Genomic DNA, 19,267 nt, shown 5'->3' on the forward strand with positions numbered 1-19,267 from the left:
AGGATTATGAAATCAGCAGGGATATAAAGGCCTTCAACCTTTACTAACATATCCTTTACTTGTCCATAAGCCTGTTTTCTGGAATTGTCTGCCATCTCTAATGAGATTTTAGCAGTTTGTACCTCAAAGATTCCCAGTTTCTCCATTACAGAGAGTGGCATGAGGTTTATCCCTGACCCAAGGTCACATAGAGCCTTCTCAAAGGTCATGGTGCCTATGGTGCAAGGTATTAAGAACTTTCCAGGATCCTGTTTCTTCTGAGGCAATCTCAGTTGATCCAATGCATTTAGTTCATTGGTGAACAGGGGAAGTTCATCTCCCCAAGTCTCTTTACCAAATAAATTGGCATTCAGCTTCATGATTGCACCAAGGAACTTGGCAACTTGCTCTTCAGTAACATCCTCATTCTCTTCAGAAGAAGAATACTCATCAGAGCTCATGAATGGCATAAGGAGGTTCAATGGAATCTCTATGGTCTCTAGATGAGTCTCAGATTCCTTTGGTTCCTCAGAGGGAAACTCCTTATTGATCACTGGACGTCCCAGGAGGTCTTTCTCACTGGGATTTACGTCCTCAAACTCCCTTACAGGTTCGGCCATGGTAATTAATTCAATGGCCTTCCACTCTCCTTTTGGATTCTCTTCTGTATTGCTTGGGAGAATACTAGGAGGGGTTTCAGAGATTCTTTTATTCAGCTGGCCCACTTGTGCTTCCAAATTTCTAATGGAAGACCTTGTTTCATTCATGAAACTCACAGTGGCCTTAGATAGATCAAAGACTAAGTTTGCTAAATTAGAGGTATTTTGTTCAAAGTTTTCTGTCTGTTGCTGAGTGGATGATGGAAAAGGCTTGCTATTGCTAAACCTGTTTCTTCCACCATTATTAAAGCCTTGTTGAGGCTTTTGTTGATCCTTCCATGAGAGATTTGGGTGATTTCTCCATGAGGGATTATAGGTGTTTCCATATGGTTCACCCATGTAATTCACCTCTGCTATTGCAAGGTTTTCAGGATCATAAGCTTCTTCTTCAGAAGATGCCTCTTGAGTACTATTGGATGTAGCTTGCATTCCATTCAGACTCTGAGAAATCATATTGACTTGCTGAGTCAATATTTTGTTCTGAGCCAATATGGCATTCAGAGTATCAATTTCAAGAACTCCCTTCTTCTGAGGCGTCCCATTACTCACAGGATTCCTCTCAGAAGTATACATGAACTGGTTATTAGCAATCATGTCAATGAGTTCTTGAGCTTCTGCAGGCATTTTCTTTAGGTGAATGGATCCACCTGCAGAAGTATCCAATGACATCTTAGCTAATTCAGACAGACCATCATAGAATACATCCAGGATGGTTCATTCTGAAAGCATGTCAGAAGGACACTTTTTGGTCAGTTCCTTGTATCTCTCCCAAGCTTCATAGAGGGATTCACCTTCTTTCTGTCTGAAGGTTTGAACATCCACTCTAAGCTTACTCAGCTTTTGAGGAGGAAAGAACTTGGCTAAGAAAGCCTTGACCAGCTTATCCCAAGAGTTCAGGCTATCTTTAGGTTGAGAATCCAACCATATTCTAGCTCTGTCTCTTACAGCAAACGGAAAAAGCATGAGCCTGTAGACTTCAGGATCTACTCCATTAGTCTTAACAGTATCACAGATCTGCAAGAATTCAGTTAAGAACTGAAAAGGATCTTCAGATGGAAGTCCATGAAACTTGCAGTTTTGTTGTATCAGAGAAACTAATTGAGGTTTCAGCTCAAAATTGTTTGCTCCAATGGCAGGAATTGAGATGCTTCTTCCATGTAAATTGGAATTAGGTGCAGTAAAGTCACCAAGCATCCTCCTTGCATTATTATTATTATTTTCGGCTGCCATCTCCTCTTCCTGTTCGAAAATTCCTGTAAGGTTATCTCTGGATTGTTGTATTTTAGCTTCTCTTAGTTTCCTTTTCAGAGTCCTTTCAGGTTCAGGATCTGCTTCAACAAGAATGTTCTTGTCCTTGCTCCTGCTCATATGACAAAGAAGGGAATAACAAAGAAAATATGGAATCCTCTATGTCACAGTATAGAGATTCCTTTGTGTGAGTAGAAGAAGAAAAGAATGTAATGTAAGGAAAGAGAAGGGAGGAGAATCCAAACACAAGGGTGAGGAGAGCAGAGATATGAGATGAAGAGAGGTGTTAGTAAGTAATTAAATAAATAGAAGAAGATGAGAGATAGAAGTTTTCGAAAATTAATTTTTGAAAAAGAGTTAATGATTTTCGAAAATTAAGATAAAATTAAAATTAAAATTAAAAATTAAAATAATTAATTAATTAAAAAGAATTTTTTGAAAAAGAGGGAGGTATTTTCGAAAATTAGAGAGGGAAGAGTAGTTAGGTGGTTTTGAAAAAGATAAGAAACAAACAAAAAGTCAATTAGTTAGTTGAAACAAATTTTGAAAATCAATTTTTAAAAGATAAGAAGTTAAGAAGTTAGAAAAGATATTTGAAAAAGATAAGATAAAAAGATATTTTTGAAAAGATGTGATTGAAATTAGTTTTGAAAAAGATTTGATTTTTTAAAATCACAATTAATGACTTGATTCACAAGAAATCACAAGATATGATTCTAGAACTTAAAGTTTGAATCTTTCTTAACAAGTAAGTAACAAACTTGAAATTTTTGAATCAAAACATTAATTGTTGATGATATTTTCAAAAATATGATGTAAAATTAAGAAAAAGATTTTTAAAAAATAATTTTAAAATTTTCGAAAATAAATAAGAAAAATGAAAAAGATATGATTTTTGAAAAAGATTTTGAAAAAGATAAGATTTTTAAATTGAAAATTTGATTTGACTCATAAGAAACAATTGAATTTTAAAAATTTTTGAAAAAGTCAATCCAAATTTTCAAAATTTATGAGAGAAAAAAGGAAAGATATTTTTTTGATTTTTGAATTTTTAATGATGAGAGAGAAAAACATGAAAAAGACTCAATGCATGAGAATTTTAGATCAAAACAATGAATGCATGCAAGAATACTATGAATGTCAAGATGAACACCAAGAACACTTTGAATGTCAAGATGAACACCAAGAACTTATTTTTGAAAAATTTTTAAGAAAAGAAAAACATGCAAGACACCAAACTTAGAAATTTTTAATGCTTAGACAATATGGATGCAAGAATGCATATAAAAAACACCATACAACACAAAACAATATAATATAAAGATCAATCAAGAAGGTTTATCAAGAACAACTTGAAGATCATGATGAATGCAATGCATGAATGCAATTTTCGAAAAATGCAAGATGAGTATACAATTGACACCAAACTTAAAATTTGACTCAAGACTCAAACAAGAAACACAAAATATTTTTGGTTTTCATGATTTTATGATTTTTTTGTATTTTCTTTTAATTTTTTTCGAAAAACATATGGAAAAAGAAAATAAGAAATCCAAAATCTTTAAGAAGAATTCCAGGAATCTTTCAATATTAGCCCAAAGCTCCAATCAAAGGGTTGGACATGGCTTAATAGCCAGTCAGCTTTAGGATGGAATTACATGCATTGTGGTGATTAGTTGAAGACCAATCCCAAAGCAGTTTGGATATGGCTTTATAGCCAGATAGGATTCAACATGTTACCATGAAACTCTAGAATTCATTCTTGAATGTTTTGAAGTCATAGAATAATTAAAAATTTTTTTTTTCAAATATTAATTGGGAAAAACGAAAAAGAAGGAAATATTTTTGAAAAGTTTTTGAAAACTTTTTGAAAACAAAATGAGAAGAAAATTACCTAATCTGAGCAACAGGATGAACCGTCAGTTGTCCAAACTCGAACAATCCCCGGCAACGGCGCCAAAAACTTGGTATGCGAAATTGTTACTCTGAGGTTGTAAAATTTGTTGTTCGTTCTCTCCCTGGCAATGGCGCCAATAACTGGTGCACAATACCATGGTCCAAACATAACTTCACAACTTCGCACAACTAACCAACAAGTGCACTGGGTCATCCAAGTAATAAAACCTTACGTGAGTAAGGGTCGATCCCACGAAGATTGTCGGCTTGAAGCAAGCTATGGTCATCTTGTTAATCTCAGTCAGGTGGATATCAAATGGTTATGGAGTTTTCGAATAATAATAATAAATAAACAGAAAATAAAGATAGAAATACTTATGTAATTCATTGGTGAGAATTTCAGATAAGCGTATAGAGATGCTTTCGTTCCTCTGAATCTCTGCTTTCCCGCTGTCTTCATCCAATCAGTCTTACTCCTTTCCATGGCAAGCTTTCTGTAAGGGCATCACCGTTGTCAATGGCTACATCCCATCCTCTCTGTGAAAATGGTCCAAATGCTCTGTCACGGCATGGCTAATCATCTGGAGGTTCTCGATCATACTAGAATAGGATTTACTATCCTTTTGCGTCTGTCACTACGCCCAGCACTCGCGAGTTTGAAGTTCGTCACAGTCATTCAATCCCTGAATCCTACTCGGAATACCACAGACAAGGTTTAGACTTTCCGGACTCTCATGAATGCCGCCATCAATCTAGCTTATACCACGAAGATTCTGATTAAGAGATCCAAGAGATATTCATTCAATCTAAGGTGGAATGGAAGTGGTTGTCAGGCACGCATTCGTAGGGGAATGATGATGATTGTCACATTCATCACATTCATATTGAAGTGCGAATGAATATCTTATAAGCGGAATAAGTTGAATTGAATAGAGAAACAGTAGTACTTTGCATTAATTCGTGAGGAACAGCAGAGCTCCACACCTTAATATATGGAGTGCAGAAACTCTACCGTTGAAAATATATAAGTGATGAAGGTCCAGGCATGGCCGAATGGCCAGCCCCCAAACGTGATCAATATGATTCAAAGATGAACTAAAAATCATAGGATGTCTAAAAGACTAGTAAAAAGTTCTATTTATACTAAACTAGTTACTAGGGTTTACAAAAATAAGTAATTGATGCATAAATCCACTTCCGGGGCCCACTTGGTGTGTGCTTGGGCTGAGCTTGAAGTTTACACGTGCAGAGGCTTCTTCTGGAGTTGAACGCCAAGTTGTAACGTGTTTTTGGCGTTCAACTCTGGTTCGTGACGTGTTTCTGGCGTTTAATTCTAGACTGCAGCGTAGAACTGGCGTTCAACGCCCTTTTGCATCATCTAAACTCGGCCAAAGTATGGACTATTACATATTGCTGGAAAGCCCTGGATGTCTACTTTCCAACGCAATTAAAAGTGCACCATTTTGAGTTCTGTAACTCCAGAAAATCCACTTTGAGTGCAGGGAGGTCAGAATCCAACAGCATCAGCAGTCCTTCTTCTACCTCTGAATCTGATTTTTGCTCAAGTCCCTCAATTTCAGCCAGAAAATACCTGAAATCACAGAAAAACACACAAACTCATAGTAAAGTCCAGAAATGTGAATTTAACATAAAAACTAATAAAAACATCCCTAAAAGTAACTAGATCCTACTAAAAACATACTAAAAACAATGCCAAAAAGCGTATAAATTATCCGCTCATCAATAGGCTCCTTGCTTTACTTAGCTTTGTTATGGCTGAAGTTAATGAGAAATTCTGGTAATGAAATTTTTTCTTCTTTGATGAGAAATTATTGTTCAATTAATTATGATCCTATTAAATCACTCCGATATTTTATTGTTATTGTGTATTCGCCAGCCTGTGCTTTAATCACTAAATGATATCAATTTTAGGGCTTTAAATTTGATTATTGTTGGTAGAATCTCAATTTAGGGAACTTAACATTAGATTCATAGTTATTATAGGTATTGGAGTTGGCTGAGAATGCTTCTATTCAATCAATTTACTGCTAGGTTTTTCACAATGCTTCGAATTACCTTGACTTTTTCTTTTTCTCTGCTTAAATAAACTTACTTCTTCAAGGAGGAGGAAGAGGTTGATAGATTCAGCAAAGTTCAAGAAAGTTTCTTGACAAGTTCTTCAACTCTCAGTATACTTGAATTCATGTTAGTGGTCAAAACTGTTATACTTAGATCTTTCATAAAAATAAAGCAATTAGTAATGTGTTGTGTCCAGTAGAAATTCTTTTTCTTTCCATTTTTTACATTGATAAATTCCTATCTATAAACTCTACTTCTCCATGCTCGGTGTTTCGGTTTATCAATGTTTTCTCCATGCTCATTGCATCATAGGTGTAACACCCCGTTATCCCAAGCCTTACCTCTAGCCGTAAAGCAAAGGATAACAAAGTGCCACGACAGTTCTAAAGCTTACAATATATAATATATATCCAAGAATTTATATAACTAGAAGCCCGGTGAAGGAGTAAAGCTCAAAGTCGCATAAAACGGAAATATGAGACGCAAAACATTCACACACAATAACTAAAATGCGTAGGCATGGACATAACAAGACATAATATGTATATATATATAAAACTTTGTAGATAGCTCTAGGATACACAAGGTAATAACTAAATTATATATATATATATATATATATATATATATATATATATATATATGAGTATGATATACCAAAAAGAGGACTAGTCATAGCCTGTGGAGTTTAGGCCGGCTAGTCAAACTGAAATACAAAAGGGTTTTTGAAGTTTAAGACAGCTTATACAACTTATCTCTCAAATAAAGCCTCTAAGGCAATAAAGTCTAAAATAAAAAGGTGAGAGAAAGTACTACAACAAATAATTAAAATACAAGAGAGTGCATAAGATCCTCCGCTCTGTCACCATATCTGCAAACTCACTGAGGTGGGTTGCGACCTATATCTGAAAAACAACAACAACAACAACAACAATAACAACAACAATAACAACAGAATATGGTATGAGAACCGAAGGTTCTCAGCATGGTAACTGTCCCCAGTAATGTAAGATATAAGATTCCAGGATGCCAGAGGTAATACTAGAACTTCACATCGATACAGAATATTCAAGCTTAAAACAAATAATTAACTTAAACCGTAAACAGGATATTCTAACTTAAGGAATTTCTAACTAACATAGCACCGCTGTCCCACAGCCTTCGCCAGCCTAACTTTCATGCGATCCCATCGCCACCGCCTACCAAACCTCCTCAATCTCAGCAGAAAACACAAGTAATAGAGACAAGTAAAGCAAAAGTAAAGTACATGTACAACAAGTCGAACAATTAGCAAGTAAACATGTGGTTCATTTAGGCATAACAGAAATTAAGCAAAGCAAACAAACAGGTAGAAGATGCATATGATGAATGCCTTTCCTATTGGCTCGTGATATCACTTGTCGGTCTATAAATGCCAACCTGGCACATCCTCCCAGATGTAGCCTTTCTGCCATGCCAGAGATATAGTGCCATGCACACTCATGTAGCAGAAAATTTGCCACGCGAGAGATATAGTGCCCTGCACACTTCATGCAGCAGAGAAGGTTATGTAAGCAGGATTAACCACCGTCCTTACACCGGCACCGCGACCTCGACAAGCGGGAGACTGCCACAGCCCTTGCCCGAGACACATAACGACTCAACAGTCTCAACATAAAATAATATATCAGTGGTTTTCAGAAATCATTTTTAGTACTCAGTAAAGTCATTTTTCAACTCCGAGTCCTAAACTCGTCTCAACCACCATCTATTCATAATTCCACAACTCATCACATTAATCATTATTACATTACCCCGCCATCCCACTCAACTAATCCATCCTCAGTACCCCAGAAACCTAAGTCTCTGTCTTCTAAATTCATACATGAATTACCAATTTTGTTCACTAACCCATCTCTATTAGTCTTAAAGCCTAATTACTGGTTAGCAATATTAAATAGTAGATAAAGAAATTTGGAAGGCTAGAGAACCCATGAAAAATGAAGAAAAAAGTATTTTTCGGCAACAGGCTCTGTGCACACGCACGCCCTTGTATGCGTACGCACACTCAAAAATTGGACCATTCCGTGTACGCACTCATGTGTCGCGTACGCAAGCTGGCAAGTCATTTATGATCGCCCGCGTATCCTGTCATGGGGCCACATACGCATCCTTAAGTTTTTGGCCTATCCCACATATGCATGCATGTGCCACGTACGCGAGAAAGCTTGGTAGAGACGCACATCCGCGTACGAAGATGTCCGTGGTGCGCGGAATTAAACTTCACACAACTGAACCAGCAAGTGCACTGGGTCGTCCAAGTAATACCTGAGTGAGTCAGGGTCGATCCCATGAGGATTGTGATTTGAAGCAAGCTATGGTTATCCTATAGATCTTAGTCAAGCGGATAGAAAAGTTGGTTGGTTGTTTAAAGCGCATAAAATTAAAATAAAGAAAATGTTACTCAATTGATGGTGAAAAAAATGTTAAGGAGATAGTTAAGGCTTGGAGATTCTTTGTTCTTCTGGATCAATTCAGTTTTACTATCTCCTCCAACTGTGAATGATTCCTTCTATGGCAGGCTGTATGTGATCAACGCCTTTCTTGAGAGGTCGCCAATGCTCCTCCAGATCTGAACCTCAGGGTTAGTACGGATCCAGTCTGATTGAGGGTGAAGCTCCTGCAGTCCATTCCCCTTCATGATCCTACTCAAAATGCTATAAACAAGGTCGAATCTTCCGGATCAGAGAATGCTACGTCTTTGGTTCTAGCCTTTACCATAAAGACTCTAATATTACCATACCTCGACTGAGCTGGTGTCTCGAGAAGTCCCCAACGAAGTCGTGGTTTAGCCGTCTAAGAGATGTATAATCAAGCTAGTGGTTCATCATTGTTCGATGAAAGACTCACTTTGAACCCATATAGAATGAGATAACCTTTTGCCAGTTCAAGGCATTCACAATGATGAAGAACGAAGATACATCTTAGAATAGAGAATCAAACACGGATTGAAGATAAAACAGAAATACTTTATTAATCCATAAAACTCAGCAGAGCTCCTCCCCTCAACTTAGGAGGTTTAAAAACTCATACTGATAGAAAGTACAATGTAAACGTGTAAAGTGGTGGAAGAAGCTCTGAAAAGTGTAAAAGTTCTCAAATAAATACTAGACTAATGACTAAGGAGTACATAAGAAGGGTAAAACAGTCTTTTAGTGTAAAACTCCACTTCTGGGGCCCTGATGAGTCCATATTTGATGGTATACTTTGACTCAAATTGGATGGATTCTAACACATGAACTCACACTTAAGCACCAAAATAGCATACTTTTGTGTTTAATCCCTAGTTTGATCCTAAATGTACAAACATGCGATTTTGTGCTTTAATAGAGCAATTTAATCCCACCTTTGTGCCATTCGATGCCGTGATATGGTTTGTGAGTGATTTCAGACCTTGAAGGCAAGAATGGATGGGCAAAAGTAGAGGAAATCATGTACAAGGGAGAAAACATGAAGAAAACAAAGAAAGCACACACAGCAACGTGTGCGTGCGCACGAGTGCCTGTGCGTACGCACAGGAGAATTTCTAGCTGCGTGTGCGGACGCACACGTCTGTGCATCCGCACAGGTCCCAACACGTGATTTCATTAATGAAACACGTGACTTGCTTTTTATGAGGCCTTTTGGGCCATTTTGGAAGGATGGAAGGCTGAAATGGAAGGCTATATAAAGGGGATATCAACACATTTGAAGGCATTAGGTTTTAGTTTAGTTTTTCTTAGTATTAGGAAGCTTCCATAGGAGTAGGAGTAGGAGTAGTGTAGCTTTGCTTTCTTAGGGTTTATCAATTTCTATTGTAGCATTTTATAGCAAGTTTGATCTTTGATTTTACTTCTTCAATTGTAAGTACTCTCAATTTCCTCTTTAATTCAAGCACTTTTACTTCCATCTCCTTTTGGTTCAAGTTACTTTGTTCATATTGCAATTTTGTGTTACTTGAAGTTTTGACTAATGAATTTTACCTTTCATGATTCCATTACGTTTGATTGCTTGTTTGTGTTTGGTTTGGTTGATAGTTGGTTATAGTTTTCTATTTTACTTTGCAATTTCCCATGTTTTATTCTTATGCACACAAGGTGTTTGTGAAAATGTCAACCTTAGATTCTGAGTAGATTTTCCCACCTTGGCTTGTGGTTTGAGTTCCTAGGATACTAGAGTCATAATATCCGACATTTAGTGATAATTTTTGGGTAGTTAGTTGACTCTTGTTTTCATTGACGCTAGCCTTTTTTCAACTAGTTTGATAAGTTGGTTAGGACTTATGGATTAAGGTCAATTATGCTTGCTTGACTTACTCCTCGATGGTTGGGGTTGACTAGGCGAGATTGACTCATCATAATTACCATAGTTGTGGTTATGGCGATGATAGGATTCCTTGGATCCTCATTCCCAAGTCAAGGCTTTTTCATTGCATTTATAGCATTTTCACTAAGTTTTGATCTTGTCTCCCCTTTACTTGCATAAAGTACAATTTTGAGTATTCCTTAGTTTTTTTATTGCTTACGTTCTTTTAATCTTTCATTTCTTCCTTGAAAATCCCCTTTTCCCTATCCCTCACAACCGAAAGAGAAAACATTTCATTTGCATTCCTTGGGAGAACGATCCGAGGTTTCATTACTCTCGGATAATTTGTTTTGAATTTATTATTTGATTTGAGCATTACTTATTGGCTTGGAACTATACTTACAATGCCAACCTTATTTTGAGATAAAATTCCTAGCCTACGATTTTGTTCACTCATCAAATTTGGCGCCGTTGCCGGGGAATGCAAACGGTGTTATATCTTTTGGTTGTTGTGAATATGTTAATAGTGTAAATAGCACTTTTTGTTTGTTTGTTTGCTTTTGTTAATAGGTTTTTGTTTATATTTTCTTAATGACTTTTTCACACTATCACCACAATGCACCCCAATGGAACCAAACACTTACCTTTATAATTACCAATCTTACACACCATTACCTCACTACATACAAAACCCTTACCCTCATGAGTTTGATTGTCAACCTTCATCACCTTAATCTTTATCTTCATACATGGATCAAGCCATACAAGAAGTACTTTTCATGCTCATTCAAGAACAACAAGAGTTCCAGAAGAAGCAAGAGCAAGTCATGTCCACCTTAGCAAAAGCTTTGGATCATTTAGCTTCATTGCGTTCATACCACAAGCAAGAGATTTCGGTGGACGAATGCGTGGAACCAAGTGAAAAGTGTGGAGTGAAAGAAGAATCGTAAAATCAAGAAGAAGAAGTTGAGTCACAACATGAAGTGCAAAAGGAGATAAATGAAGTATTGGTCGGAATTAATCAAGAGGATTCCATCATTCAAGATTTTTGTCCAACTTGGGTAATTCCTTCTATGACCTTCATGAACCTCTATCATTAGATTTGGAAGGAGATATTGATGTGGATTTCACACAACCTCCAATCTTTGACTTGAGTGATGATGAAGAAGAGTCTAAAGAGGTTAAGGAAGATTCCATTTGCCAAGAAGTGAAGACTTCTCTAACAAGCTTCTTAGGCCCACATCAATATGCCGTTTTGGAAATGGATGATCAACTTCGAAACCTTCTTGGAGTAATGGATGGTGAAGAGGAGAATGTTAATTGGCAAGGGAATGAGAAGTTCATCCATGGAGATAATTTATCTTTTGGTGTAAGAGTCAATTTAATGGATTCCGGGGAGTGCACAATCTTGGCAATGGTGATAGAAGAACTCAAGTATGGGATCCGGCAATTAATTTCAAGAGTCAATACTTGAAGATCCTAGATGCTAGCTTGAAGTCTCTTAAGAGTTTGATGAAATTCATTTGAGACCCCGGAGGTCAAATCAATAGCAAACTTGGTTGGAGATTTAAGGAGGAGTGGAACCATAAGCCGCCCTAACAAGGATCTCCTCACCAAGTCCAACTTAGGACTATAAACCAAAGTGCTAGGTGGGAGATACCCCACCATGGTAATATCTTTCTAACCCTCTCTTTTTTAGCTTTTGTTTCATGAATAATGGGTTAGTTGCTTGGTTGGTTGTTTTATTTTGATGTTTGTTAAGTAGTTTTCGGTAAAATAAGGTGTTTTTGGGAGTTTTGTGATGTTTTGGGGCTTGAAAACCTGTTTGGGATATCAAGTTTGATGCCTTAGAGCCAAAATTTTTGTTGCAGGAACAGAGACCTGTGCGCCTGCACAGCAATGTGCGCACGCACGCCCCCTACAGCTTGCTCTGTTTGCAGCACAGGCACGCTTTGTGCGTGTGCACACCACCTTTTTCTCCCTTCTATGCATCCGCACACTGTGGTGCGGCCGCACTTTCAAAAAAAAAAACGTGCGAGCACTTGATAAACCACTATTTTATGGTTTATATTGTGCTAAATTGAGTGGTTTTTCATCCATTATTCTCACGCTTATTCATAGAAATCGCATGTTTTACGTTTTCCTTCCTAATTTTGTGCTATGATTGAAAACATGTTTCTTTGGCCTTAAATTTATTAATTTTAATCCTCCCTTTATACCATTCGATTCCGTGATATGTGTGTTAAGTGATTTTAGAGATTACAGGGCAGGAATGGCTTAGAGGATGGAGAGGAAGCATGCAAAAGTGGAAGGAATACAAGAAGTTGAAGGAATTGCAAAGCTGTCCAGCCTGACCTCTTTGCACTCAAACGGTCATAACTTGAGCTACAAAGGTCCAAATGATGCGGTTTCAGTTGTGTTGGAAAGCTAACGTTCGGGGCTTCGAAATGTTATATAATTTGCCATATTTTCTCTGAGGATAAGTGATGCGAATGCGTGCATCACGTGGACGCATCGCATCTGCGAAAATCAGCGTATTTGAATTCGCATCCAGCAATTTCTGGGCTGTTTTTGACCCAGTTCTGTGCCCAGAAAACACAAATTAGAGGCTATAAAGTAGGAGAATGCATTCATTCATCATTGAACAATTCATACAACATTCATAATTCATAATTTTAGGTTTAGATGTAGTTTTAGAGAGAGAGAGAGGCTCTCTCATCTCTCTTAGGAATTAGGATTAGGATTTCTCTTATTTTAGGATTGCCTCTTCAATCACAGGTTCAATGTACTTTAATTTATTTTCTCTTCTACTTTTATTTACTTTATCACTTAATTTATTTACTTTCCCAATTTGATTTATGAATTTTCCCATGTTAGAATTGATATCTTTATTTAATATAATTTGAGGTATTTCATACTTATGATTGCTTTCTTTAATTTATTAATGCTTCTAAATAATCCAAATTATTTTCATTCAAGTAGAATTTCTTCCCTTTTGGCTTTTGGTTGAGTAATTGGTGACACTTGAGTTATCAAACTTAGCAGTTGATTGGAAATTGAGATTGCTGATTGATTTGGATCGCTCTAAAGCTAGTCTTTTCACAGGAGTTGACTAGGACTTGAGGATCAAATTAATTAGTCCACTTGACTTTCCTTTATTTAGTAAGGGTTAACTAAGTGGGAGCAGAATCCAATTCTCATCACACCTGATAAGGATAACTAGGATAGGATTTCCAGTTCTCATACCTTGCCAAGAGTTTTCTTAATTATTAATTAATTTTTCTTGTCATTTAAATTACTTGTTCCTTATTTCAAAAACCCAAAATTCTACCTTTTCCATAACCAATAATAAATCATACTTCCCTGCAATTCCTTGAGAAGACGACCTGAGGTTTAAATACTTCAGTACTAAATTTTATTGGGTTTTGTTACTTGTGACAACCAAACTTTTGTACGAAAGGATTCTCTGTTGGTTTAGAAAATATACTTACAATGCGATTATTCTTTTAAAAATTCTTTACCAACAGAAGTCCGATCGTCAAAATGGCGCCGTTGCTGGGAAATTACAAACGTGTGCCTTATTATTGGTTATTGTAAATATTTGCTTTTTGCTTGTTTATTTGTTTTTATTTTTGTTTTTATTTTTGCTTTTTCGTAAATTAAGAGGTTATTGGTTTTTATTTAGTTATTAAAATTTTCGAAAATAATGTTCCTTGTTCTTTCTTGATCTTCAAGTTGTTCTTCGTGTTCATCTTGACCTTTAAGTTGTTCTTGGTTGTTTTCTTCGTTTTGATCTAAAAATTTTAAGTTTGGTGTCATTTTATTATTTTTCTCTTTCCTCATTAAATTCAAAAATATCTTTTCTCTTTATTTTAATTGATTTTTTCGAAAATTACAAAAAAATCAGATTTTTATTTTAAAAATTTTATCTTATCTTATCTTAGTTTTAAATTTCAAAATTCAAATCTTTTTCAAAAATCATATCTTTTTCAAAATCTTATCTTATCTTATTTCAAAATCAAATTTCAAAGTTAAATATTTAAATTCCAAAATTCAAAATTCAAATTTCAAAAATTTAAATTTAAAATTTTAAAATCAAACCTTTTCAAAATTTAAACTTTTTTCAAATCTTTATCTTATATTGTTGTCAGTGTTTCTAGTTTTAGGAGTTTATTTTCATTAGTTTTTTTATTAGTTTTTGTTTTTATTTTCTTTAGCTACTATGAATTCTCACCCCTTTGGCTTTAAGTTTGGTTCCAATGTTGTTGTAAGGAATGGAAACTATAATGAAAATAGGCATCAAGGTTGGAAGAATCAAAAATGGGAGGAGCCACAAGGATTTGATCAACCGTCTTGGCAACAACCCCCTCCAGTGCGCTATAACCAACAACCATTCTGTGATGCATACCAAGACAATAGTTATGGTGGATCCTTTCGTGACAACCAACCTCCACCAAATTACTATGGTCAAGAGCCATTCCAAGGAGCATACCAAGATGACGAATATGGTGGACCCCCTTGTAGTTACCAACAAGGCCCACCATATGCTTATGAACCGCCTCCCTAACATACCTTTGAACCACCATACTCACAAGCCCCCTACAACCAAACACCTCCATATGACCCTAACCCATATCCACCATACCAACCACCGTATGAACCATACATGGAGCCACCCCAATTCTAACCCAATTACTCCCAAGAACCACCACCTCAATATACACCATATCCATATCCATCGACCCGAGAATCACAAGAGCGTCTCAAGGAAACAGTGGAAAAATTTCATGCAACCCTTCACCAACTGGAGCAAGCGATCAATCGATTACCTTCTCGACGTTCGGACACTCAAGGAACTCCCATGGCTTCATGTGGACAATCTAATGAAGAACGTAGCATGAAGGAGATACTAGAAACTCCGGTGGACAGTGAGCAGCATGACTTTGTATTGGAACAATTAGAGGAAGCCGTAATCGCTGAAGAGGAAGAAGTGGTCAAGGACTTAGGAGATGCAGAACGTCCATGGGAACCTCAAGTCACAGAACCCCCTTCTAAGGAGTTTGAAATTGATGTTGAGGAGGGTGTACAACCTCCAAGGCATATCATGGTTGAAGACTTTGAAGGGGATGATCAAGAGATGGATTCAATCATTGATGAATTCTTATCTACAATTGAATCCTCTCCCATTGGACTTGACATGGGGATTAAAGAAGAAGAAGCACAACCTCCCATGCCCTTGGTGAACAATGAAGGAGAGATCGAATTGGAAGAAAGCTACCAAGAGGAAGAGGTTGATATTGAAGAAACTTGCAAAGAGGTGGAAGTTGTCAAAGAAAAGGCCAAGGGAATGGAGCTGGAAATCACCTTGCCAAAGTTGCTGGAGACCTCTCCCCCAAAACCATCACCATCCATCCATTCATTCAAGTGGATAAATCTCTCATCTCTAAGCTTAATTAGCTCACTTGAATATGCTTTGCTTGAGACAGATGGGCAACTTAGAGCTTTTTGTAGCTATAAGAGTAAGCGGGAGATGGTTAGTGATAGGAATTGTCATGCAAGGTTCAATATAGTTGCATGCTCCAAATTGAAGTACAAAAGTTGGAACAAATCTCAATTGAATGGGTCTAGGAAGTCGTTTGGACACTTCAGTAAGAATTTAGATTGCTTGCCACCAGATTGGAACAATGATGATCAACACAAAGACGGGTGCAAAATCAAGGTTTGGGACCTCGGAATTCATTCTAGCAATCAACACTCTTGGGGCCTTGTCACTTGCTTAATCTTGATTGAAGGCTCTTTGCGCCTAGTTTGGGATCCCGGAGGCCATTGGAATTACAAACATTGGTGGAGATTCCTGGATGAGTTCAAGCACAAGCCACCATGACAAGGAGCTGACTAAATGTCCAACTTAAGGACTTTAACTAAAAGTACTAGGTGGGAGACAACCCACCATGGTATGATCGTTCAGTTTCAGTCTTAGTTTTATTTTACTTTATTCTATTTTTATTTTTGTTAATGACTCTTCTCATAATTTCTGCATATAGTCTGCATTCACATTTGCATTTGCATTCTGCACATATAAAAAAAAGGGAAAGCACGCGACCGCGTCGCTGATGCATCCGCGTCAAGGGAGAATAAGCGAAAAAAGAGAATTGAACAGAAAGTCACGCGAAAGCGAGGCTGGAGGCATGCCTTAGGCACAAATATGCCCACGCGACCACATCGCCGACACGTTTGCGTCGTTTGCGAAATAGCCTCCCCACGCGTCCGCGTCACCCACGCGAACGCGTGGCCCTGTAAAATCGACATAAATGGGTGTATGGCAGAAAGTTGTGATGGAGTGGGGATGGAACCTTGCTAGAAGCACAGACCCTACCACGCGAACGCGTGCCCTACGCGTCCGCGTCATTTTCAAAATATGGCCATTCACGCGATCGCGTCAATCACGTAAATGCGTCACCCAGATTTTTGGCAAAATGCATTTAAAACAGAGAGTTGCGTGAACGCGAGGCTGCACTTGCGCCAATAGCACAAATTAGGTCATGCGATCGCGTGACCCACGCGTCCGTGTCACCTGAAATTATCACAAACCACGCGAACGCGTGACCCACGCGAACGCGTGACCCACGCGTCCGCATCGCTTGCACCGCACAACTTATCCATCTCAGCGCCAACTATCTTATCTTTTCTTTCTCCAAATCCTAAAATTCTTTCTTCCTCCTTTCTTACTTTCTTTTTCTTCGTTTATTTAACTTCTCATCCTTATTCTCTTTCATTCTATTTTCTTAGTTACATTTGCATACTTTCATTCACTGTATTTTAATTTTATACATATTTTTATTTTCTTTTCTAAATTTATTATTTTTTCCATTGGTGTTAAAATTTTCTTATTCAACTGTTGCATCTTTTCTTGAATTATTCTGGTGTTTCATAACCTGTTTTATTCTGATTGGGTATTCTTATTCATAAGTCAATGCTATTCTTTTATGATACCTGCATTCTATTTGTATTGATATGTACTTATACTACCTTGCATTACCCACACACTCCCCCTCATTGTTGCAAATTTTGCACCATTGATATGCCATGTGCTTCTATAGCTTTCTCACGTACATGTTGTAGTTACCATGTAAATGAGACCCTCATTATTTGGCATTAACCCAACCATATTTTATTTGTTTCCTATCTTTGTTTTTGGGTTACTTTTCTTCTTTTTTCTCTTCTTTCAGGATGGTCACCATGAAGGGAGGGAGAGGAAAAGCTTCTTAATGGGGAGACAAATAAGTCCATCTGCAATCCTTGGAAAAAAGCATCAGTTATAACTGCCCGTCCACTTGCACATCTCAGCATGCACCGAGGACGGTGCAATCTTTAAGTGTGGGGAGGTCGATACCGATCTCCATGGGTTAGTTATTTCCTATTTTAACACCAATGTTTAATTTTCTTTGAAGTTAGTTGTTGCATTTGCATGTTTGATTGCATGTTTGCTTGATTTTGAGCATTTAACCACTACTTGGTTGAAGTAATATTTTCTTTTTCAAGAAACTTTTTAGAGTATTTCACTAATTTTAATTAAACTTTTTGATAAAACTTGTTTGAAGAAATTTTATTTTGGAACATGGTTTAGAGCTCGAACACACAAAACCAGTGAGATTTTGAGCCTACTTGATTGGTTGCATCTTATCAACCAATATTTTATTATTTTGGTGTGTGTTGTTCTCTCTAAAATTGTGATCTTTGTCTTGCTTAATTCTATATTTCCATGGTTTGATGTATGTATGCACTTATATGATTGAGGCCTTGTTTCACTGAGCTTACATATCCATATGGCCTTACCCTTTCATTATCCTTTGCAAACCAATTTTGAGCCTATTTTACCCCGTTGTTCTTTACTTTAGCTCATCACTAACTCTAAGCGAAAAATAATAATGTCCTTAATTTGAATCCTTGGTTAACTTAGACTAAGTGAGAGTGCTTATGATTTAAGTGTGGGAAAAGTAGGTTTGGAAACGTTTGGTTTGGGAATTGAGTATGTTGGACTTTGTGTGAAAATGTGAAAAATGTTGAGGACATGTTTATGCATTCAATATCTTAATCATATGCATTGAAAAAGAAAAGAAAGAAAAAAAATTTAAGAAGAGAAAAATAGAAAAAGAAAAAAAAGGAAAAAAAATGAGAAAAAGAAAAGAAAAAAAAAGAGCAAATAATAAAAGGGGACAAAATGCCCCAAAGTAAATGGTGAAAGCAATGCATATGAGTTGTACTCAAATTCGGATGCATGAATATGTGGAAAACATAATTAATGGGTAGTTAGGCTTTATATTTTGATTACATGGATTGTTTTAAGTTAGGTGAGAAGTTTAAGTTAATTAAGGATTCAGATGTTAGTCCACTTGGCCAAATACAATCCTACCTTGACCCTAACCCCATTACAACCCTTAAAAAATCTCTTGATATGTGTATTTCTGCATCAAATTAGTGTTGATTGGTAGAAGAAGAGCAAGCCTTAAAAAGCAAGATTAGTAGAGAATTGAGAGATCGAACCTTAAACACCTGAGCGATTAGAGTGCATACACTTCCAATGAGGGTTCGATGCTCGATTCCTTGTTCCCGGCTTTCATGAGCTATCTTCTTCTTGAAAGTTTACTTGTACTTCCTTTTTATGATTTGAAATTAGTGAAAACCAGTTCATATTTATTCTTGAAAGATTTATTTACTTTTCACCAAGTAGGTAGAAACATTTTGCATGTAGTTGCATTCACATAGATAGGCTGCATTTCATACTCTTTACCATTCCCCTTCACTCTTTTAGTTTTCTTAAGCTTAGCATGAGGATATGCTAATGTTTAGCGCTCACTCCTTGTGCGCCCGCACAGCATAAACAAACCCCTCTGTTCGCAGCGTCCGCACCTCTTGTGCGATCGCACCCTACCCCTTTTCCCTTTTCTGTGCGTCCGCACACCTTCGTGCGCCCGCACAAACTGCTTTACATCTTCTGTCCGCAGCGCCCGCACGCTTCTGTGCGCGCGCATGCCTCCTTCTTTCTCCCCTGTGTGCGTCCGCACATGACCTCGTGCATCCGC

General features: G+C 37.1%; 1 non-coding gene across 1 annotated transcript; it reads left to right on the forward strand.

The window, feature by feature from the left end:
• Positions 1 to 1,361: 1,361 nt before the first annotated feature.
• LOC112731810 (small nucleolar RNA R71) lies at positions 1,362 to 1,469 on the forward strand. Its single transcript, XR_003167568.1, has one exon. It is a non-coding gene; the product is annotated as a small nucleolar RNA R71 (small nucleolar RNA).
• The last annotated feature ends 17,798 nt before the right edge of the window (positions 1,470 to 19,267 follow it).

This window comes from Arachis hypogaea, chromosome 12 (genome assembly GCF_003086295.3).
Source record: "Arachis hypogaea cultivar Tifrunner chromosome 12, arahy.Tifrunner.gnm2.J5K5, whole genome shotgun sequence".
Taxonomy (NCBI): Eukaryota; Viridiplantae; Streptophyta; class Magnoliopsida; order Fabales; family Fabaceae; genus Arachis; species Arachis hypogaea.